Source organism: Diplotaxodon limnothrissa, linkage group LG23 (assembly GCF_057381915.1).
Source record: "Diplotaxodon limnothrissa isolate DT_005_m linkage group LG23, D_limnothrissa_male_GT1.1, whole genome shotgun sequence".
Lineage (NCBI taxonomy): Eukaryota > Metazoa > Chordata > Actinopteri > Cichliformes > Cichlidae > Diplotaxodon > Diplotaxodon limnothrissa.
In genome coordinates this window covers 47,669,876-47,692,180 of record NC_140617.1, presented here as the reverse complement: position 1 = coordinate 47,692,180, position 22,305 = coordinate 47,669,876, and the positions used below count along the sequence as shown (strand labels likewise).

Below are 22,305 nucleotides of genomic sequence, written 5' to 3'. Positions count from 1 at the left end.
CCTGAGATGCATGGTACCCAAGTAAATCGAAATTACTCTGCACTTCCAATCCCACAGATGAAGTTCCCAGTTGAAGACATGTGGTTGTGCCCTGTGAACTTTGGTACGCACTGGATTCTTGTGGTATGTGTTCATATAGTTATTAATTTGCGTAATTTGTTGTGAAGCAGTTTCTTGCTCAGTGTTATTCTTAAATAGGTTTTCAGTGGCAAAAACTATAGTGATTTTTAATTTATTAACTTTTTCCTTTAGATTGTCAACATTTCTGCACAGAAAATACTGCTCATAGACCCCATGGGGAATGAAGGTGTTTATGACAGGAAAATTCTGCGCAACTGGAGGTATGCATGATACTGAGGTATTATTCTTAGATAAAACATTTCTTGTTTCATTACAAACATTTTTGTTCAACTAGGAATTTTCTGAGGATGAGAGGGCATGAAGACACCATGGAGTGGCAGTTACAGACTATGCAACACAACAACCAACAGGATTCCAGCAGTTGCGGAGTTTTGCTGTTAAAGGTAACCCTTATTCAAATGATTCCATTTATTGTTAGCTGCAATTAGGACTTTATATTACAATAATGAGAAATCTCAGTTTGCAGAACACTACCTTGCTTTTGGAGAGAGGTCAGTGAAGTATTAACCACTACAGAAGCAGTTGTGCTGGAGCGAATGCAGATAGCTTGCACCCTACTTGAACATCGAGGTAAGTCCAGTAAAGTCCTTATCACGTTAGAGTGTGTACTTCCATTTTAAATAGTGCTTTTTAAACAGCACAGTACAAATAGTGCTTTTCAAACACTTTCAAATAAGTCTAATTAAAAAAAATTCAGGGGACTAATTTGCCATGAAGTATTTGTGGAACAAATTTACTACTATTTTTTAATTAATCAATAAATAATGTTTGAGTAAAACCTAACCATGAATGTGTTTCAGGGAACGCTGAGGATTACTGCATTGTTTGCTCTATGTTAGATACGGACGCTGACCGCAGCATGATTGAAATGGTAAAACAAAACCAAACAAAAGAAACACGTAAGTCTTAGTATCATTACTTGCTAATCATGTTTAAAATGTTGACTAATAGTATTCACCAAACATATGAGCTATTTATTTTTCCTTTCCAGGTGCAGTGTGAATCTTGCCAAAGATGGGCACATTTTGCATGTGCAAAATATAAAGAGCAACCAAGAACATAAATGCAAAAATATGTAAGGAAAACACATAACTTCTAATAAAAACAGCTGTCTTTTCCCCTCTATGTCTCTTTGTCAACATTAGATGATTGTGTGCTGGAGGCACGTTTTAATAGTGTGATTTGGCCATCTGAACGTCCTACCCATACGACGGAGCCATTAACTACGTAAGGTAGCATATTCTGATAAGGTAGCACGGATTGATAGACAAGACCATAAATTTACGCTACGGTAGGACGTTTTGTCAGAACAGTGGATACAATCTCACTGCACCTAGCCGAATCCTTCATTGCCCTGACGAATTCTGTGGTGTATCTTCATTTACTTAGTAAATAAAGTTTTGTTTTTCTGAATGTTCTTTTTTCTTTAAAAAAAATAAATAAATAAAAATTTGATATAGATCTCTCTCTCTCTCTCTCTCTCTCTATACACACACACACAGATATTAATTAATTATGTGTATATGTTAGTTTATAAGACCTATGTTATATATAATTCAGAGGAAAGGGGATGTGTTGATATGTAGGTGTTCATGTAATGATAAGGTTTACCAGCAGGGGGGCGCTGTATTTAAGAAAGCTCATGAATGCCTCCAGGGGAGCACATAAAAGACTGGTCTGTGGTGTGAGAGGATGAATGGTGTTAATAAAATGTTTGGGGCAGTAGCTCGCAAGGCATAAGTGGATGCCGTGTTATTTTTAACAAGCGCTACGAAGACAACACACGACCCTCCTCTCCAAGGACAGAAAATGCAGAGAAGACTCACCACTCAGCAGGCCTTGGAAATGATCCTGAGTGAAGTCAACCCTTGTGACTCGGATGGAGACCTAGAATTGAGCTGTCTGATCAGTCTTCAGGTTAGGAAATAATATGAAATGAAACCTATTTCATGTCAAACAAGTGAAAAATACTAAAAAAAAAAAGCAGAGCAGAGTGACAGAAATATCTACTCTACCTTTTTTTTATAGTTTCCACTTTTTGTGTGTGCTGGGTTAGGTGTTAAGGTTACTAGCTAACCCCATTTCATTTCAAACAAGTAAGTGGATATAGTAAGTAAGATATTTCAGACATTATTCCGATACAGAGGAGGAGATACTGGAATTATAATTCGTTTCTATGCATGCATTTGTGATTTCGTTTGACCTTCCCACTGCTCACAATTTGAATTTGTTCACACTGCAGATGAGGAGACTGCTTCTCAACCTAAAAAGAGAGCTTGTTTGGTGACTGAGACAGCGAAAGATGGCACAGTGTGGCGTGAAGAACAGGTGGGGCCCTGTCTCCCTTTCACCCCAATAGAAGCGTACTCTGCAGATGGAGAGCCAACGGCTAAGGCCAAGAAAAGTATCTCGAGTCGCCTTCAGAGCTTCCTGTGTTTCATCACTCTTGACATGCTTCATAGCATTCAAGAATGGAGTATTCAACATGCACAGCAAACGGAGCATGTTCATTGGTTCATGGACCTCCCTGAACTAATGGCATTTATTGCAATTGTCATCTTGCGGGGGGTTACTAGGGTTCCATCGCTACGTGACTGCTGGTCAGCAAACCTGGGTAGGGTTGCCAACCGTCCCTTAAAATACGGAATCGTCCCGTATTTAGAAACAAAAGCACACGTCCCGTATTGAGCTAATAAGGGACGCACTTTGTCCCGTAATATAGTGAGAATCAAAAGTAGTCTATAAATGTTAATTGAATTAACGCTTTGTTTGAAAACATAATTCCCAGCCCCTCTCCTGCTTTGTGACCAATGAGCTGACAGCACACTTATGACAATTCGAGTATGACAATTCAGATTATCTCATTGGTCGAGGAAAGGTCGCTTACAGAGAAAATACCGGAAGACAACAGATGACCACAACAACAAGCATGGCCAACAGGGAAACAAACGCCGACACTGCGGTGCAAGTCTCGGATGACAGTACACCTAAAGCTGGGCAGACACTGTGCGATTTTCAAACTGCACGATTGACTCGCAGGGGTTAGAAGTTGGTAGGTCACGATGCAGGTCTCACACTATACCGCCCGATGCTCTGATGCGACCTGAGTGCTCACACTGTGCCTCCATAACATGAAGGTTATAACAGAAAATCTGTCGCTCGCTCTCTCTGTCTTTCACTCACACAGACACACCACCACCATCAACTTTGCTAAATTGCTAATGAAAAACACTGATCAGGCAGCTGTGATTAAGCAGCAGTGTAAATCCAACTATTTTCACGGTTGTTGTGGTCGTGATCATTTTGTGAGGCCACATCGAAAAGGCTCGGATGAGCTTTCCAAAGTTCTACAAGTTGTGCCTCCATCGCTTGTGTCCAGATCACACGCTGCACTGCCGTGCTGCTCCGTCTTTTTCACCGACGTTTACGTGTTTGCGCGTGCGCAGTGTGAGCGGCTGCGGTGACACCCTCACGAGCGATTGATGATCGGGAGCTGGTCGTGAGGTGTTAATCGCTTCTCGTTACCCCACGTATACTACACGACGCATGATGAAGGCCAAAATCGGGCCGATCACCAAATCGGTCGCACGACTCAAAAATCGTCTCAAAATGGGCCAAAAACCGCACAGTGTGAGCCCAGCATTAGAGCAGCAATGTTTGTTCGCTCAGAGAAAGAAAAAAAAGGCTGCAAAAGTACAGGGAGGAATGGGAAAAGGAAAACACCTGGCTGGAAAAAGTTAATATGGGCATGTGCAGTGAATATCAGCGCTATGTGGCCAGAAGTGTGATAATATAACTTATTTTGTGTAATAAACATCTGCAAGGATAGATGATTACAACAAATAGATGACTAATACATAAAAGTAATACATAGATGAATAATGATGATGAGTTAAGATGCGTAATCATGGGAACAAGCGGGTTTACAAACAGGAGCAGCTGATTAGCATTAGAAAAGCTGAAATAATACCTCAACTGAAGCCAATTGTACTAAATGCACTATATGTGCACTGTTACAAGAATGTTTTTCTTTCTATTGTTTTCTATTAATTTATATAATTTTAAGTTAAGCAGGACAGAGTTCTTTTAAAGAAAGATTTACTTATATTCTCAAAAGTTAAGCATGACAGGCTTCTGTTTAAGAAGGAGACCTGTTTTACTGTGTTAATGTTGTCATTTTGAGCTAAAAATAAATGGCTAAATGATCATTTGTTTCCCATGTGTTCATATCACAAAGAATATGCATCTGCTTAAATCAACTTCAAGTCAAATGGTTAAAAAAATAATTTCACACACAAAAAAAAGAGCTACCACACTGGGAAGCATAGCTGGACTGGCCATCGGGCATTTGCCCGGTGGGCCGCTGGCGATTTTTTGTTTTTATGGGCCGATGGATTTTTTTTTTTTTTTAGGAAGGGTATATATAATGAAAGGTGTTGGATTGGCCAATTGGTCATGATCGACTCTGGGCTGGACCAATTACAGCCGAGGAGGCTGGATGCACCCTCCCCCTTGTTTAGCAATCACGTGATTTTCGCGCATTGCATGCCGGGAACTCGTGGCAAAACAATCCAAGTACCACATCAAATGCAAACATTTGCAGCACCGCAAAACGTTCATTCTCCGGTTCCAATACCTTCTTTTTTTTCTTTGCCGCACAAAAAAGGAATGTACAAAACAAAAGGAGAACAATGCCGGTCCGTACAAAGACAGACTCGACGAAAAGACAAAGAAAAGATACGAGGAAAAAATCAAAGGAGTGAAAGAGTGGACAAAAGACGTCAGCGTGCTGCCCAACTTTCACCACGCTCAGATTTATAATTATACGCTTCTTGGAGTGAGTGCATACACTCATGAAGTTTAGTAACTTCAGGTCACTGCAACAAGCCCAGGTACAGTTTACCGACGGATGGGTACAGGACCTTGAAATGCACCGTGTAGAACGAAAGACTATTGTACATATCATAAGTTTACCAGTCTCACAAATCGTCTTCATAAATACACATTCATTAACAGTTTATTAATAGGACCTTTGAGCTCAACGGTAATTAATTAGTAGTGGAAATAATTTCTGGTAGTGTAACAGTGTTTGTGGTATTATTCCACTTGCCACAAATATCAGTGTAATGGGGAAACAGCGCCCCCCCTCTCGGTGTGGCTGGCTGCAGTAATCGCTGCCAGTCTGCCGTAGCCATACGAGAGGTGAGTTGTATTGTTCCGCACACAATATAGCTAAGTAGTACAGACACATAAAACATGTTTGATTAGCTGAAGAGCGGTGTGTGGCGAGCCTGTGCACTGATAATACACCGTTGTTTCCATTCAGGTACATCATTTGTTGTTGCTGTTATTTTATTGTATATTAGAAATTGTAATATTGCTGCAGTAATCGCTGCCAGTCTGCCGTAGCCATACGAGAGTGTGCTGTGCGGAGTGGTGTATGGCGAGCCTGTGCACTGATAATACACCGTTGTTTCCATTCAGGAAATAAAGTGGCAACGATCGATCAGAGACTCCTTGTCTTTTTAAAAACACTACACAACGCAGAGTCGAGGAGTCTGTTTGGGCCGAACTGTTGCAGCGGGATGAAGCAGAAACCGGTTACAGTAGCATTACAGAAATGTAGCAGTGACAATAATATTGTATGTTGTAATCGCAATGGACAATTAGTGATACAAAACAACTGTTTTATCTTGTGAATAAAAGTATATGGTTTTGTCAGTGTACCATGGTTATAACAGAAGCGAAACGCAATATTGTGTCAGGACAATTCACTATTTATGCACAATAAACAAAGGAGCATAGCGCGACAATTTCTGTTCAGCGCCAGACTTGCTTGTAACCTATATCACCAATTATGTTAAGAAAAATGACGCATTAACTACTACAAAACTCTGACCTTTGTGGGAATGCTTGGATCAGACTAACATGTGAGCTGGAGTGTTCTGAGATGTTATATTTGGTATATCCAGACCATCCGTCGGCTCTTACTTCGGAAACATGGCTTAAAATTTTTCACTTCAACGACGTAATCCGATAAAAAAAAAAAAAAAACGATCTCTTTACCCATCGGCTTCCCGTGGCTGTCATGCGACCGGCTATTGCAGTTAATAATACAACAGCTTCTTGCCATTTTTTGGGTTTCTTTTTATCGCTGTGTAACTGAGTTCAATTGAAAGCCTGCGTGCGCTAGTACCTCTTGCCACAAGTTCCCAGAATCCTTTGCGGTTTTATCCCTGAATGACATCACATTTCAATCTTTATCCTGGTGGGCCGGTCTCTAGTCAAAATGCCCGGGCCGATTTTTTGTCCCAGTCCAGCCTTGCTGGGAAGGGTGAAGACAACTGGGTTGCCCGGCCCTGGCCACGAGGTGTCCCTTATTTATTTTTCAGGGAGTTGGCAACCCTAAACCTGGGAAACCCACAGATAATTGGAACTATGGCACGAAACCACTTCCAAGACATCATGCGACACCTACGCTTTTGATGACAGGTCCACCTGCGGTGATTGAGCAAAGACTGATAAGTTCGCTGCAATTTCCAGTGTGTGGGGATCATTTGTCACCAACTGCATCACGTGCTACAACCCTGGTCTACATATTCAATTCAATTTTATTTATATAGCGCCAAATCACAACAAAGGTCGCCTCAAGGCGCTTCATAGATACAGAGAAAAACCCACCAATCATATGACCCTCTATGAGCAAGCACTTTGGCGACAGTGGGAAGGAAAAACTCCCTTTTAACAGGAAGAAACCTCTGGCAGAACCAGGCTCAGGGAGGGGCGGCCATCTGCTGCGACCGGTTGGGGTGAGAGAAGGAAGACAGGATAAAAGACATGCTGTGGAAGAGAGACAGAGGTTAATAACAGATATGATTCAATGCAGAGAGGTCTATTAATACATAGTGAGTGAGATCATATCACTGTTGATGAACAGCTTTTCCCATCAAAGACTCTGTGCCGTTTCCTGCAGTATATTGCAAGTAAACCTGACAAGTTTGGGATCAAGTTCTGGGTGGCTTGTGACCTAAAATCCAAGTACATTTGCAATGTCCTCCCATATCTTGGCAAGGACCCCAATCCAGTGGGGAGAGAGACTGTCTGAAAATGTAGTGATGAGGCTGATTGATCCTAGACAAGGGCAGAAATGTTACCACGGACAATTTCTTCACATCGCTTTCACTTGCGCAAAAACGTCTTTGACGGAAAACCACCATCCTTGGCACAGTCAACAAGATTCGCCGGGAAATTCCTCAATCCGCTGGACACACAGATCGCAATGAATTCACCACTCAGGTATGTTGCAGGTCTTTTGTGGTTCTCCTCCTTGAATCGCTACCTTATCGTGGTGGAGGGGTTTGTGTGTCCCAGGGATCCCAGGGGCTATGTTGTCTGGGGGCTTTTGTCCCCTGGTAGGGTCTCCCATGGCAAATTGGTCCTGGGTGAGGGACCAGACAAAGAGCAATTCAGAAGACCCTTATGAAAAGAACATTGAGGGAACAGTTTACCCTGTCCGGGATAGGGTTACTGGGGCCCCGCCCTGGAGCCAGGCCCGGGGAGGGTGCCCGAGGGCGAGCGTCTGGTGGCCGGGCCTTAGTCCATGGGGCCCGGCCGGGCACAGCCCGAAGAGGAGACATGGGCCCATCCTCCCGCAGGCCCACCACCCGCAGGAGGCACCATAGGGGTCGGGTGCATTGTGTGCCAGGTGGCAGCCAGGAGCGGAAGCCCTGGCGGACTGACCCCCGGCTGCCAAGACTGGCAATAGGGACATGGAATGTCACCTCTCTGGTGGGGAAGGAGCCTGACTTGGTGTGTGAGGTTGAGAGGTACCGGCTAGATATAGTCAGGCTCACCTCTACGCATGGCTTGGGCTCTGGAACCAGTCTCCTGGAGAGGGGCTGGACTCTGTCTCAGTCTGGAGTTGCCCCTGGTGAGAGGCGGTGGGCTTGGGTGGGTATTCTAATATCCCCTTGGCTTGCTGCCGGTACGTTGGGGTTTGTTCCCTGCGACTTGCGGTCGGGGAACAGGTCCTGACTGTCATCTGCGCCGAGTGGCAGTTCGGAGTACCCAGCCTTCTTAGAGTCCCTTGGGGGGTGCTGGAAGGTGCTCCACCTGGAGACTGTTGTCCTGCTGGGAGACTTCAATGCTCACGTGGGTAATGACAGCGAGACCTGGAGGGGCGTGATTGGGAGGAACGGGTACTCCCTGATCTGAACCCGAGCAGTGTTTTGTTATTGGACTTCTGTGCTAATCAGTTTGGCCATAACGAACACCCTGTTCGAGTATAAGAGTGTCCATAAGTGCAGGGATAGCTCAGTAGGTAGAGTGGTGGCCCCATGATCGGAAGGTCGGGGGTTCGACTCCACTGAACGGCTACCCTGAGGTACCCCTGAGCAAGGTAGGATCCTCCAGCAGCCACTGGGCCCAGGCTCCTCTAGCAAGGCACCAACAAGTAAATCAACGGGCCATCACAAGGAAATACCAATCTCATCATTTTCAAAATGCCACCTAAAAAAGCAAACCCAGGAGTTGAAGAGGAGTTGGAGGAGATTAGGAAAATCGCTTAATTTCATGTCTGATGAACTGAGCAAAGTGGCTAAACAACAAGGTATGCTACATGACCTAATGGATGAAATAAAACTAAAAAACCTCATAAAGGACAAGAAAATAGACGACTTGGAACGGCGAATCGAGGACCTTGAACAATACACAAGAATGGATGATTTAGTCATAAGTGGTCTGGAGACGCAACACCGAACCTACGCCAGAGTAACAGCTGGCGGAGGTAAAGACGGTGAAGATGCCCCGGTAGAGGAGCTGCAAACGCTTGAACAGCAAGTGATAAAATTCCTTCAAACGAAGAATGTAAGTATTCAGAGCCATCATATTGCAGCATGCCACACGCTCCCCAGAAAAGACAGTAAAACAAAGCCAGCAATCATTCTTCGGTTTGTGAGTCGCAAAACAAAGATTGAGTTACTGAAACAGGGTAAGAAGCTAAAAGGGACTGGTGTGTATTTAAATGAACATTTAACGAAAAAGACTGCTGAAATTGCAAGACAGGCCTGAGAAAACAAAATAAGATACAAGCGACATGGACGAGGAACTGCAAAGTAATGATAAGACTAAATGGCAATCCCGAAGAAGCGAAAGTTGTGATGATAAGAGAACTCAAAGACTTAGAGCAATATAAATAATCAGGAATCTGCTATGGAATCTATTGGAAAAGTGACGATTGGATAATGAACAATGGGTATGGAAAGTGTTTCTGGCCTTATGGCTCAAAAACAATGGAAACAACAACAACAAAAACACATAAATGACAAGTTTGGACACAGATTATAGGTTTCCATTCGGAGATATTGAAGAGGAAGACTTTGATTATGAAAAGGACTGTCAAGGTGGTTATTTTGCCACACACGCTGAGAAAACGAACTTCAAAACGTTTAACTATGCAGAGCACAACATGAATGACCCTGAAAGTAGCATTGACCCAGATACCCACTTCTACAATAACACCAATAATACTTGTGAGTACTATACAGATGACCAATTCAATGTGAATATTAAAATGGCAAATGCATTGTCGGTCATACATTTCAATAGTAGAAGCCTGTATAAAAATTTTTTAACTTACTTAAACATTCTGTAATTTTAGAAAAAGTTTAATATAATTGCAATATCAGAAACATGGCTCGATAATGAGAAAGTTAGTGAAATGGGACTGGAAGGATACGAATTATTTACAATGAACAGGGTGAATAAAAAAGGAGGCGGTGTTGCTTTATATGTAGATAAAGTTTTGAAATGTAGTCTGATTGAATGTATGTCAAGCACCATAGATAACATATTGGAATGTGTCACTATTGAAATTCATGTTGAAAAAGCTAACAATATAATTATAAGTTGCATCTATAGGACACCAGGTTCATGCCTTGAGATATTCAATGAAAAACTTGCTGCTATGTTTAGCAACCTAAATGATAAAAAAAGTGCAAATAATTTGTGGTGATTTTAATATAGATTTGCTAAACCCAAATGGACATCAGAAAACAACGGATTTCATAAATACAATGTATAGTAACTCCCTTTTCCCTGTAATTATAAAACCAAGTAGAATAACAATTGATACAGCTACATTGATAGATAATATATTCACAAATAAAATTGACCATGAAATAGGTGGACTTCTTATAACTGATATAAGCGATCATCTTCCTGTTTTTGCAATTTTTCAAAATTATTTTGGGATTAAAACTACACAAAAGAATCAAATATTTGATATGATACGACATAGAACAACAAGAGCCATTGCTGCCCTCCAGGTGGACTTAAAGGAACACAATTGGAATGAGGTTTTTGCAAATGAAGATTCAAATAGTGCATATGATGCATTCTTATCAACTGTAATTTCACTATATGAAAAACATTGTCCTTTAATGAAAATCACTAGAAAGCATCACAGATCAAATAAGCCATGGATCACAAAGGGGATAGAAGATGCATGTAAAAAGAAAAATAATCTATATAAGAGATTCATAAAACAGAGGACAAAAGATGCTGAAATAAAGTACAAGTTATATAAAAATAGATTAGTAAATATTATAAGAACAAGTAAGAAAGAATATTACCACAAATTATTGGAGCAAAGTAGAAGTAACACACAAGAAACATGGAGGATATTAAACAGTATAATCAAAAAGGGCTCAAAAAATAAGAATTATCCAGATTATTTTAAAAAAGATAAAGATATTGTGCTTGATAAAACTAAAGACACTGCAAATGAATTTAATGATTTCTTTGTAAATATTGGCTTTAATTTAGCAAAAGAAATTCCAGAGTCAAGAAATAATAACGACCTAAATAAACATATTACTCAGAATGTGTCCTCCATGTTTATTGGTGCTGCAACTCATAGAGAAATAATTAACATTGTGAAGGCATTTAAAAATAAAAAGTCCACTGACTGTTTTGGTATTGACATGATATTAGTTAAAAGTATTATAGAATATATAGTGCAACCTTTCGCATACATTTGTAATCTGTCCTTTCAAACTGGTGTGTTTCCCTCACAAATGAAAATAGCAAAAGTTATTCCAATCCATAAAAACGGAGAGAGATGTCAGTTTACCAATCACAGGCCAATATCACTACTCCCACAGTTCTCAAAAATTTTAGAAAAGTTATTTGTTAATAGACTTGATAAATATATTGAGAAGCATAATCTCCTAAGTGATAAACAATATGGCTTTAGAGTGAAAAGGTCCACTTCAATGGCAGTGATGGAACTTGTTGAAGGGATATCTAATGCAATAGATAATAAGGAATATACTGTTGGTGTTTTTATAGACTTAAAAAAGGCGTTTGATACAATTGATCATTCTATATTAATGAATAAACTAGAGAGATATGGCATAAGAGGGATAGCATACAAGTGGATGAAAAGTTACCTGGATGAAAGATATCAATATGTCGAATTCAATAATGTAAAATCTAAGCAGTTGAAGGTAACTTGTGGTGTTCCTCAGGGCTCTGTGCTGGGCCCTAAATTATTATTATATATATATATATATATATATATATATATATATATATATATATATATATATATATATATATATATATATATATATATATATATATATATATATATATATATATATATATATATATATATATATATATATATATATATATATATATATATATATATATATATATATATATATATATATATATATATATATATACACACACACTATCCAGCAGCTGGATAGCGTAGTGGTTAAACTACACGCCTTTGGAACAGAGGATCGCAAGTTCGATTCCTGCCTGGGGCGTCTGTATCCAGTAAGGGTCCTAAGGCTAGACCCCCTATGCTAAGCAAGCCTACCGCAGACATGAGCGAGACAGATAAATATGAAGGCATGCCGGCTCGGACGTCGCCCGGATCAACAAGGTCCGCGTCAGGTGTTGAGGAACCAGGGCACCCTGACGAAAACTGGAACAAGAAGGCATCGGTGGGCAAGGGACGAAAACAGGGCGTTGTTGGAATGCTACTACGCAAGTAACCCCGGCGGAAGGGGCTACATGAATAGGATGAGGGACCTATGGATTCTTCGATACCCAACATCCACAATGACGGCGAAACAACTAGTAGCTCAGTGTTCCAACATTCGAAAGAAGGGACTGCTCTCACAGCTAGAGATTGACGAGGTACAACACAAATGCTACGGCAAGGAGGAGTCAGGACGCCAGGTCAGGGGGGAGATATCATCACCCCCACCCGAGATTGGGTACATAGCCCCAAGTGCGATAGGAGAAGGATCGTTGAGTGCGAGAGGAACTGACCTGAAAAATAGGATCATGGCCAAGCTTGAAACCTGGATCCCCCGTAGCCGGTTACCAAGATTACGTGAAGTACCCTCAGAAGGTCTGCTAGATGATGTTAATGCAGCACTACGGGCAATACCTACAACCACGATTACCGACACTAACAAGCTGATCTACAATACGGCAGCAGTGATCAGTGAGATGCTTGGCTACAAGTTGAACAGCCACAAGGGGCAGTACCCTCCATGGAGAAGGAGGCTAGAGGGCAAGATCAAAGTAGCACGGAGGGAGGTTAGCCAACTAACAGAGTTGCAGAAAGGTGCGACAAATAAGGTGCCTAAGAAATACAGCAAGCTGTCCATACCTGAGGCCGTGGAAACTGCCAAGCAAAGACTCACAGCCTTGGCCAGCCGCTTGAGGAGGTACACCAGAGAGATAGAAGGCAGGAGAATAAACCAGCTGTTCTCCACAGAACCAGCAAAGGTGTACTCTCAGTGGCAAGGGAACAATAAGAGAACAGCACCACCAAGGCTGGAGACGGAGCAATACTGGAAGAGCATATGGGAGAAGGATGCAACCCATAACGGCAATGCTCAGTGGCTAGTGGATCTGAGGGCAGACCACAGCGACCTCCCTGAACAGGGTCCAGTAACCATCACAGTGGCAGATATCCAAGAAAGGGTCTCCAGTATGAAGAGTTGGACAGCACCAGGGCCCGACATGGTTCACGCCTACTGGCTGAAGAAGCTGACTGCACTCCACGAGCGTCTGGCAGCACAAATGAACCAGCTGCTAGTTAACGAGAGACACCCGGAATGGCTAACTGAAGGCCGGACGGTCCTGGACCCCAAGAAGGGACCGGTTCCCTCCAACTACCGACCAATAACCTGCCTCAGTACTACATGGAAGCTCCTGTCAGGCATCATATCGGCTAAGATGAACAGGCACATGGGTCAATACATGAGCGGGACACAGAAAGGAATTGGCAAGAATACCAGAGGTGCAAAACACCAGCTACTGGTAGACAGAACAATCAGCCGAGACTGCAAGACCAGACTGACCAACCTGTGCACTGCCTGGATTGATTACAAGAAGGCCTATGACTCAATGCCCCACAGCTGGATACTGGAATGCCTAGAATTGTACAAGATCAATGGGACCCTAAGAGCCTTCATCAGGAACTCAATGGGGATGTGGCGTACAACACTAGAGGCCAACTCCAAGCCCATAGCACAAGTTACCATCAAGTGCGGGATCTACCAAGGAGATGCTCTGTCCCCACTGCTGTTCTGCATAGGCCTGAACCCCCTCAGTGAGATCATTAACAAGACTGGCTACGGATACCGACTACGGAACGGAGCAGTTGTCAGCCACCTCCTGCACATGGATGACATCAAGCTGTATGCCAAGAGTGAACGAGACATCGATTCACTGATCCACACTACCAGGCTATACAGCAATGACATTGGAATGTCGTTCGGACTGGAGAAGTGTAGTCGGATGGTAACAAAGAGAGGGAAGGTAGTCAGAACTGAGGGGATTGAACTACCAGAAGGCAACATTGCAGACATAGAGGACAGTTACAAGTACCTGGGGATCCCGCAGGCAAATGGGAACCATGAAGAGGCCGCTAGAAAGGCTGCAACCACCAAGTACCTGCAGAGGGTCAGGCAAGTCCTGAGGAGTCAGCTGAATGGTAAGAACAAGATCCGGGCCATCAACACATACGCCCTGCCCGTGATCAGGTACCCTGCTGGGGTAATAGGCTGGCCAAAGGAGGAGATAGAAGCCACTGACATAAAGACAAGAAAGCTCCTGACCATGCATGGAGGGTTTCACCCCAAGTCCAGCACCCTGAGACTGTACGCTAAGCGGAAGGAAGGGGGCCGGGGACTGGTGAGTGTCAGCACCACAGTCCAGGATGAGACAAGGAACATCCAAGAATACATTGGGAAGATGGCCCCAACTGACCGAGTGCTCAGTGAATACCTCAGGCAGCAGAAACCCAAGAAAGAGGAGGGAGACGAGGAACCATCATGGAAGGACAGGCCCCTGCACGGTATGTACCACCGGCAGATAGAGGAGGTGGCTGATATCCAGAAATCCTACCAGTGGCTGGACAAAGCTGGACTGAAAGACAGCACAGAGGCACTAATCATGGCAGCACAAGAACAAGCTCTGAGTACAAGATCCATAGAGGCTGGGGTCTATCACACCAGGCAAGACCCCAGGTGCAGGCTGTGTAAAGATGCCCCAGAGACAATCCAGCACATAACAGCAGGGTGCAAGATGCTAGCAGGCAAGGCATACATGGAACGCCATAACCAAGTGGCCGGCGTAGTGTACAGGAACATCTGTGCCGAGTATAACCTGGAAGTCCCGAGGTCAAAATGGGAGATGCCCCCAAGGGTGGTGGAGAATGACCGAGCTAAGATCCTGTGGGACTTCCAGATACAGACGGACAAAATGGTGGTGGCTAACCAACCGGACATAGTGGTGGTAGACAAACAGAAGAAGACGGCCATAGTGATCGATGTAGCGGTTCCGAATGACAGCAATATCAGGAAGAAGGAACACGAGAAGCTGGAGAAATACCAAGGGCTCAGAGAAGAGCTCGAGAGGATGTGGAGGGTGAAGGTAACGGTGGTCCCCGTGGTAATCGGAGCACTAGGTGCGGTGACTCCCAAGCTAGGCGAGTGGCTCCAGCAGATCCCGGGAATAACATCGGAGATCTCTGTCCAGAAGAGCGCAGTCCTGGGAACAGCTAAGATACTGCGCAGGACCCTCAAGCTCCCAGGCCTCTGGTAGAGGACCCGAGCTTGAAGGATAAACCGCCCGCAGGGGCGTGCTGGGTGTTTTTTTTCTTTTATTTATATTTATATATATATATATATATATATATATATATATATATATATATATATATATATATATATATATATATATATATATATATATATATATATATATATAAAAATAAATAAATAAAAAAATGACATATGTAGTGTTTCCAAACTGTTAAAATGTGTATTGTTTGCTGATGATACCACTCTGTACTGCTCAGGTAAAAACTTAGAACAGCTTCTGACTACAGCGAAAAAGGAGTTAAATATATTAAAAAACTGGTTTGATGTAAATAAGTTATCATTAAATATAAAGAAAACAAAATTGATTATTTTTGGCACTAGACAAATGAAAAATGTATCTAAAATCAGGGTTAATGGAATTGAAATTGAAAGAGTGTACAAAAATAAATTTCTTGGAGTGATAATTGATGATAAGCTGAGTTGGAAGTCTCATATAAACCACGTGAAAACAAAAATGTCAAAAACCATTGCTATTCTCTATAAAACAAAGCATGTCCTGAACAAAAAATCATTATACACACACACTTTATTGTACTCTGTTGCTTCCATATATGACTTACTGTCTGGAGATATGGGGTAATGCATATAAAACGAACACTCTTCATATTTTCAAGTTACAAAAAAGAGCTATAAGAATTATAAACCAATTAAACTATATAGAACCAACTAACATTTTGTTTGTTAATCTGAATACCCTGAAATTTTATGATTTAGTTGAATATAAAATGGCACAGATAATGTATAAAGCACAAAATAACTTGCTTTGCCCCAGTACTCAGAAGCTGTTCAAAGTCAGAGAGAGTCAATATGACTTAAGGGGAACAGATTTCTAATAAGGACAAACATAAAGCAGAGATGTGTTTCTGTTAGAGGAGTTAACCTGTGGAATAGTTATGACAGTGATTTAAAAAGGTGTAGTTTATTTTTAAACATGTTTTTAAACAAGGAAAATGGAGTATTAGAAAAAATATATAAATCAAGAATGAAAAGAGCAAAAAGGAGAAAAAAAAAAAAACAACCTCTTGATTCTTTTGCTTTGATGTAGTTACTTATCTAAGGTGGAAAGTTTTTTTTTCTTTGTTTTTTTTTTTTTTGTTGGTTTGTTTGTTTGTTTGGTTTTTGCTTTGTTTTATTATTTTCTTCAAGCCCTGTGTACAGGAGCTGCATACAAAAAGATATTTTGTGAAAAGGGTTGGCGTAATAAGCAAATGCTTCAGCCAATACCTTTTGATTAGCCTTGTCTCATGCTTTCTTTCTTTATGGTAGATTTTTGTTCTGTTTTCACTGTTTGTTTTTTTTCCACTGTTTTCACTGAGATTTGAATTTGAATGCTAATCAATAAAATCAAAATAATCAAAGGTACCGTCCCTACACACTGCTCCCCGGGCGCTACACTGGTGGCTGCCCACTGCTTCACTGGGTGAATGGGTTAAATGCAGAGGAACTATTTCCCTATGGGGACTAACATGCACACTTTACTTTACGTGGCACCAGGACGCTCTAGGCCGTAGGTCGATGATCCCTTTTGTAATCGTATCACCAGACCTGCGACCATATGTTCTGGACACTCTGGTAAAGAGAGGGGCTGAGCTGTCAACTAATCACCACCTGGTGGTGAGTTGGGTCAGGTGGCGGGGGAGGACGCTGGACAGACCTGGTGCACCTAAACGCATAGTGAGGGTGTGCTGGGAACGTCTAGCAGAGGCCCCAGTCCGCGAGATCTTCAACGCACACCTCCGGCAGAGCTTCAACAGCATTCTGAGGGAGACTGGGGACATTGAGTCCGAATGGACCATGTTCAGCGTCTCCATTGCCGAAGCTGCTGCATTGAGCTGCGGCCGCAAGGTGGTTGGTGCCTGCCGTGGTGGTAATCCCTGAACCAAATGGTGGACACCAGAGGTGAAGGGAGCCACCAGGCTGAAGAAGGAGTCCTATCGGGCTTGGTTAGCCTGTGGGACTCCGGAGGCAGCCGACAGGTATCGACAGGCCAAGCGGAATGCGGCTCGGGCAGTGGCTGAAGCAAAAACTCGGGTGTGGGAGGAGTTCGGAGAGGCCATGGAAAAAGACTTTCGGACCGCCTCGAAGAGATTCTGGCAAACCGTCAGGCGCCTCAGGAGGGGAAAGCGGTGCTCTACCTGCACTGTGTATAGTGCTGGCGGAGCGCTGCTGACGTCGACTGAGAAAATTGTCAGGCGGTGGAAGGAATACTTCGATGACCTCCGTAATCCCACTGACACGTCTTCCGAGGAGGAAGGAGAGTCTGGGGATGAGGGGAATGACCCACCAATTTCCAGGGGCGAGTTCACTGAGGCAGTTAAACAACTCCTTGGTGGCAGAGCCCCTGGTGTTGATGAGGTCCGCCCCGAGTTCCTGAAGGCTCTGGACGTTGTAGGGCTGTCCTGGTTGACACGCCTGTGCAATGTTGCGTGTAGATCAGGGGCAGTACCTGTGGACTGGCAGACCGGGGTGGTGGTCCCCATCTTTAAGAAGGAGGACCGGAGGGTGTGTTCCAACTACAGGGGGAAAAAAAATCACTCCTCAGCCTCCCTGGGAAAGTCTATGCCAGGGTGCTGGAAAGGAGAGTCCGTCCACTAGTTGAACCTCGGATACAGGAGGAACAATGCGGTTTTCGTCCTGGTTGTGGAACACTGGACCAGCTCTTTATCCTCTCAAGGATACTTGAGGGCGCATGGGAGTTTGCCCAACCAGTCTACATGTGTTTTGTGGACTTGGAGAAGGCATTCGACCGTGTCCCTCGGGGTGTCCTGTGGGAGGTGTTGCAGGAGTTTGGGATGTCTGGCCCATTGCTACGGGCCATTCGATCCCTATACAACCGTTGCAAGAGCTTGGTTCACGTTGCCGGCAATAAGTCGGACTCGTTCCTGGTGGGTGATGGGCTCCGCCAGGGCTGCCCTTTGTCACCAATTCTGTTCATAATTTTTATGGACAGGATTTCTAGGCACAGCCAAGTGGCGGAGGGCTTTCGCTTTGGTGGCCTCAGAATCTCATCTGATTTTTGCGGATGATGTGGTTCTGTTGGCTTCATCGGGTGAGGGCCTCCAGCTCGCACTGGAACAGTTCGCAGCCGAGTGTGACGCAGCGGGAATGAGGATCAGCACCTCCAAATCTGAGGCCATGGTTCTCAGCTGGAAAAGGGTGGAGTGCCCTCTCCGGGTCGGGGATGAGTTCCTACCCCAAGTGGAGGAACTCAAGTATCTTGGGGTCTTGTTCGCGAGTGATGGGAGAAGGGAGCCGGAGATCGACAGACGGATTGGGGCTGCAGCTGCAGTAATGCGGACGCTGCACCGGTCCGTCGTGGTGAAGAGGGAGCTTAGTGTAAAAGCTAAGCTCTCAATTTACTGGTCGATCTACGTCCCTACCCTCACCTATGGCCACGAGCTGTGGGTAGTGACCGAAAGAACGAGATCACGGATACAAGCGGCAGAAATGAGCTTCCTCCGAAGGGTGGCTGGCCTCTCCCTTAGAGATAGGGTGAGAAGTTCGGCCATCCGGGAGGGGCTCAGAGTAGAGCAGCTGCTGCTCCACATCGAAAGGAGCCAGCTGAGGTGGTTCGGGCATCTGACAAGGATGCCTCCTGGGTGAGGTGTTCCAGGCATGTCCCTCCGGGAGGAGGCCCCGGGGCAGACCCAGGACACGCTGGAGAGATTATATCTCGGCTGGCCTGGGAACGCCTTGGTGTTCCCCCAGATAAGCTGGAGGAGGTGGCTGGGGAGAGGGAGGTCTGGGCCTCTTTGCTTAGGCTGCTGCCCCCGCGACCTGGCCTCGGATAAAGCGGATGAAGATGGATGGATGTTTGTGTTTCATTTTGTGTAAAAGTGTTATGGAAATAATTTCTTATTTCTTAGGTGTTTTCCACCACTGCTGCCACGCTGATGGCGTATGTGGCCAAACGGAAGAAGACAGTCTATATTCTTAGCAGCATGCACAGCGTGGTTCAGACTGATAACACCACAAAAAAGGAAGCCAAACACTGTCACCCTTTACAACACCACAAAGTGTGGCGTGGATGTGATGGACCAGATGGTGCGGGATTACACTGTCCGCAGAGGAACACGGCACTGGCCAGTTGCCGTGTTCTATAACATGATTGACATGGCAGCACTGAATGCACATGTGCTGTATCAAGTATGCACCGGGACGAAGGAAAGACGGGTGGACTTCCTGGTGGAGCTTGCAAGAGAGTTGGCTAACTCTCATATGGCTGGGAAGAAGGCAAGAAAAGAACAGTTGCTTCAGACAACCCTTTTGTTTTGTTTTTTTTGTACTGTTTTTATCAATGAATCTCAGCAACAAAGGAAATACACCCATGTGTGTTGATTTCTCCCTAAGATGGCAAACTGAAACACAAGTTTCCTCGTGGCTCAGCATGGCCCCACCTTATTTACATAACAAAATCAGCAGTTCACAGGTGATTAAGGATATTCGCTAAAAGGCTGGAAGGCGGGGTTTTTTTGGTAGAAAAGCCAAATGGCCGCTCTCTGATGTTAAGTATTTCCACATTTTCCCCTTTAAGGTGAGTTTTTTTTTTTTTTTTTTTTTTAATGTTTATTATAAAATTCCTTTCCTAAATCTGTTTGGAGTTTTTCCAGGCACCTAACCCATGCATACTTCGAAAACACATCTATGCATGTCAATAAATACCTAACATTATCATTATCCACAGAATATTCACACATGTCAACCAAATCAGCTTGAAACTGTTTGTCAATCCCGTTAACCAAAACTCCATTTCTGGGGAAATGTATCCTTGCAGGTTTATGAAGAGCCTGTTGCCTCACTGACAGCAATATCGAGTTTCTTTACACTTCCTAAACCCCCTGGGTGTGCAGGGTTGTGATATATTTTTCTCAGCGTGTATTCCATAATCACTTTGACCAAACACAAATGACAAAAAGTGTTAACATACGTTTTTAAATTTAATTTTGTGTAGTGCACAGTAAGGTTTTTATAACACATGTACATTAAATCTCGTCTCCCAGACCAGTAGTTTCCAATCATGTGGAGCAGCGCTGATTTAACACCGCGGGTGTGATGATTGGTATTTAGCAGGTATCCGACATTCTCATCAATGGTGCATACAATGTGCGGCACTGATCTCAGGTCACACAGAAGACACTCTGCAGTGCTGTTGATTTGTGCTTCAGCCTCACTGATGCTGTATGAGCACACAAACAGACTGATGGCTGGGATGAATCGGGGCGTCCGGAGCTTTTCCATCACCTCATAGTAAGTCTTGAAGAAAAACACAGGCAATTCAAACAAGCAACTGTGCTGTAACTGGCTGGGGTGACCGGATTGGCATCCATAACATATCTCCTGCACATACTCATTCAGTGCCTCCCCCCACAAAAGGTGCCAGTTATATTCCTCTGAAAGTATTGACATGTTTTACTTCAATAAGAAGTTCACAAGTTGGTCTCGGTGCCAGTGTCATTTTGTAAATGGCTAAAGACTACTGATCTGGGCAAGATGCTTACTTTGGTTCTCTGAAAGCATAATCTAGCGTGGTGATGCAGAGCGGTTTTCCTCCAAAATCAGTTTCAAGCTGACTTATCATATCAACACGTTTAAATATCTGTTGACTGCTATTGATTGATTATCACTAAGGCTTTTGAATCAGTTTTGTTTTTCAAGACCCGGCCATAGCAGTTTTTTTTTTTTTAAATTTAAATTTGTTTTGTTTTAACTTTCTGGTTTGAATCCGTTTTCAAAACTTTATTTTTTTTGTAGCTATAATTATTTTTCAGCTTAAACATGCTCCAGTTCAGTGCAAGGCAGTTGTATCAGAGCGAGGCGTGGCCAGATTTATGTCCTTTTGATGAGGGGCTGCAGCGGCCTTTGAAAATCTTTTCAGGTACAACAACATCTGATTCAGACCTGATCAGAACTGATTAATTCAACATTCAAGTTCATTTTATTCATTCGTTCACCGGGGAAACACCACCGCTTACTCCCCCTGTGTGGCCGTGAGCTCAGCCACCATTTAGGCCAGTGCCTCCCCTGGCTGGCCCAGTCAGTCCAGTTCACCATTATCTTTTTATAATTATTTGAACATGGAAAATGAGGGAGAGGATATCAGCCAGCCAAATTATGATTCACTTTAAGCAATAAACTTTGCTCTAGCTGCGATAAACTCAAATAGCTCTGATGAGTCTGAAAATGCACTCAAAAACAGTGAGCATCCTGCTATGCAGAATTGTGATGACACTCTGGAATACCCAAATTTAGCCCTAGCCCAATTAGCTAGGGCGAGCTTCAAAAGTAAAATTAGGATTAAATTGAAGGTCTGCCTGATTCTTTTGAAGAGAAGTCTTTTTGCCGTTGCCACCTTCGAGTTGGATTATAGCAGGTTAAATTGGTACAGTGGGTTATGCTTCTTAACTGAATTACATTGCTGTACTGAAAACCCCATGGTAGCTTTGTGTAAAACTGATAAATGTTCCCTTTTATTTTCCGAGCAATGTACAGTTGTGATCAGAAATTTATACACAAGAATCGCCGTCTTGTGGTGGAGGGTTTGTGTGTCTCTGAAGCTGTGTTGTCAGGGGGCTTTTGCCCCTGTTAGCATCTCCAATGGCAAAAAATGTCTAGTCTCTCATCCAAGACCAGGCAGTGATTCAGAAGCAAGATTGTGGGGTGAGACAAACATACAGGAAAAGACTTGCAGGAGCTTTTAAGCTTAAGACCTCATGAATCATGCCACAGATCTTATTTCTTTCCATGCCGAAGTTGACACCTTTGTCCCATTTCTTTTTTCAGCACAAGTGAGCGCAGATTTGAACTGATGTTGAGTCTACCATTTTAGTTAGTTCTCAAAGAAGAGTCTCCCACTAGGTCTCCTAGTGACTGTGTGTCAGCCATGGCAGAGCTCAGAGACCTGATAACAGAATAGCAGCACAGCATGTTTCGGTACTGGGACTGGATTTACTGGAAGATTATTTAA

The 22,305-nt window shown here is 43.4% G+C and overlaps 1 pseudogene; it reads left to right on the top strand.

The window, feature by feature from the left end:
• Window positions 1–1,950: 1,950 nt before the first annotated feature.
• Window positions 1,951–22,305, top strand: part of LOC146608969 (uncharacterized) — a 30,718-nt pseudogene continuing 10,363 nt past the window's right edge.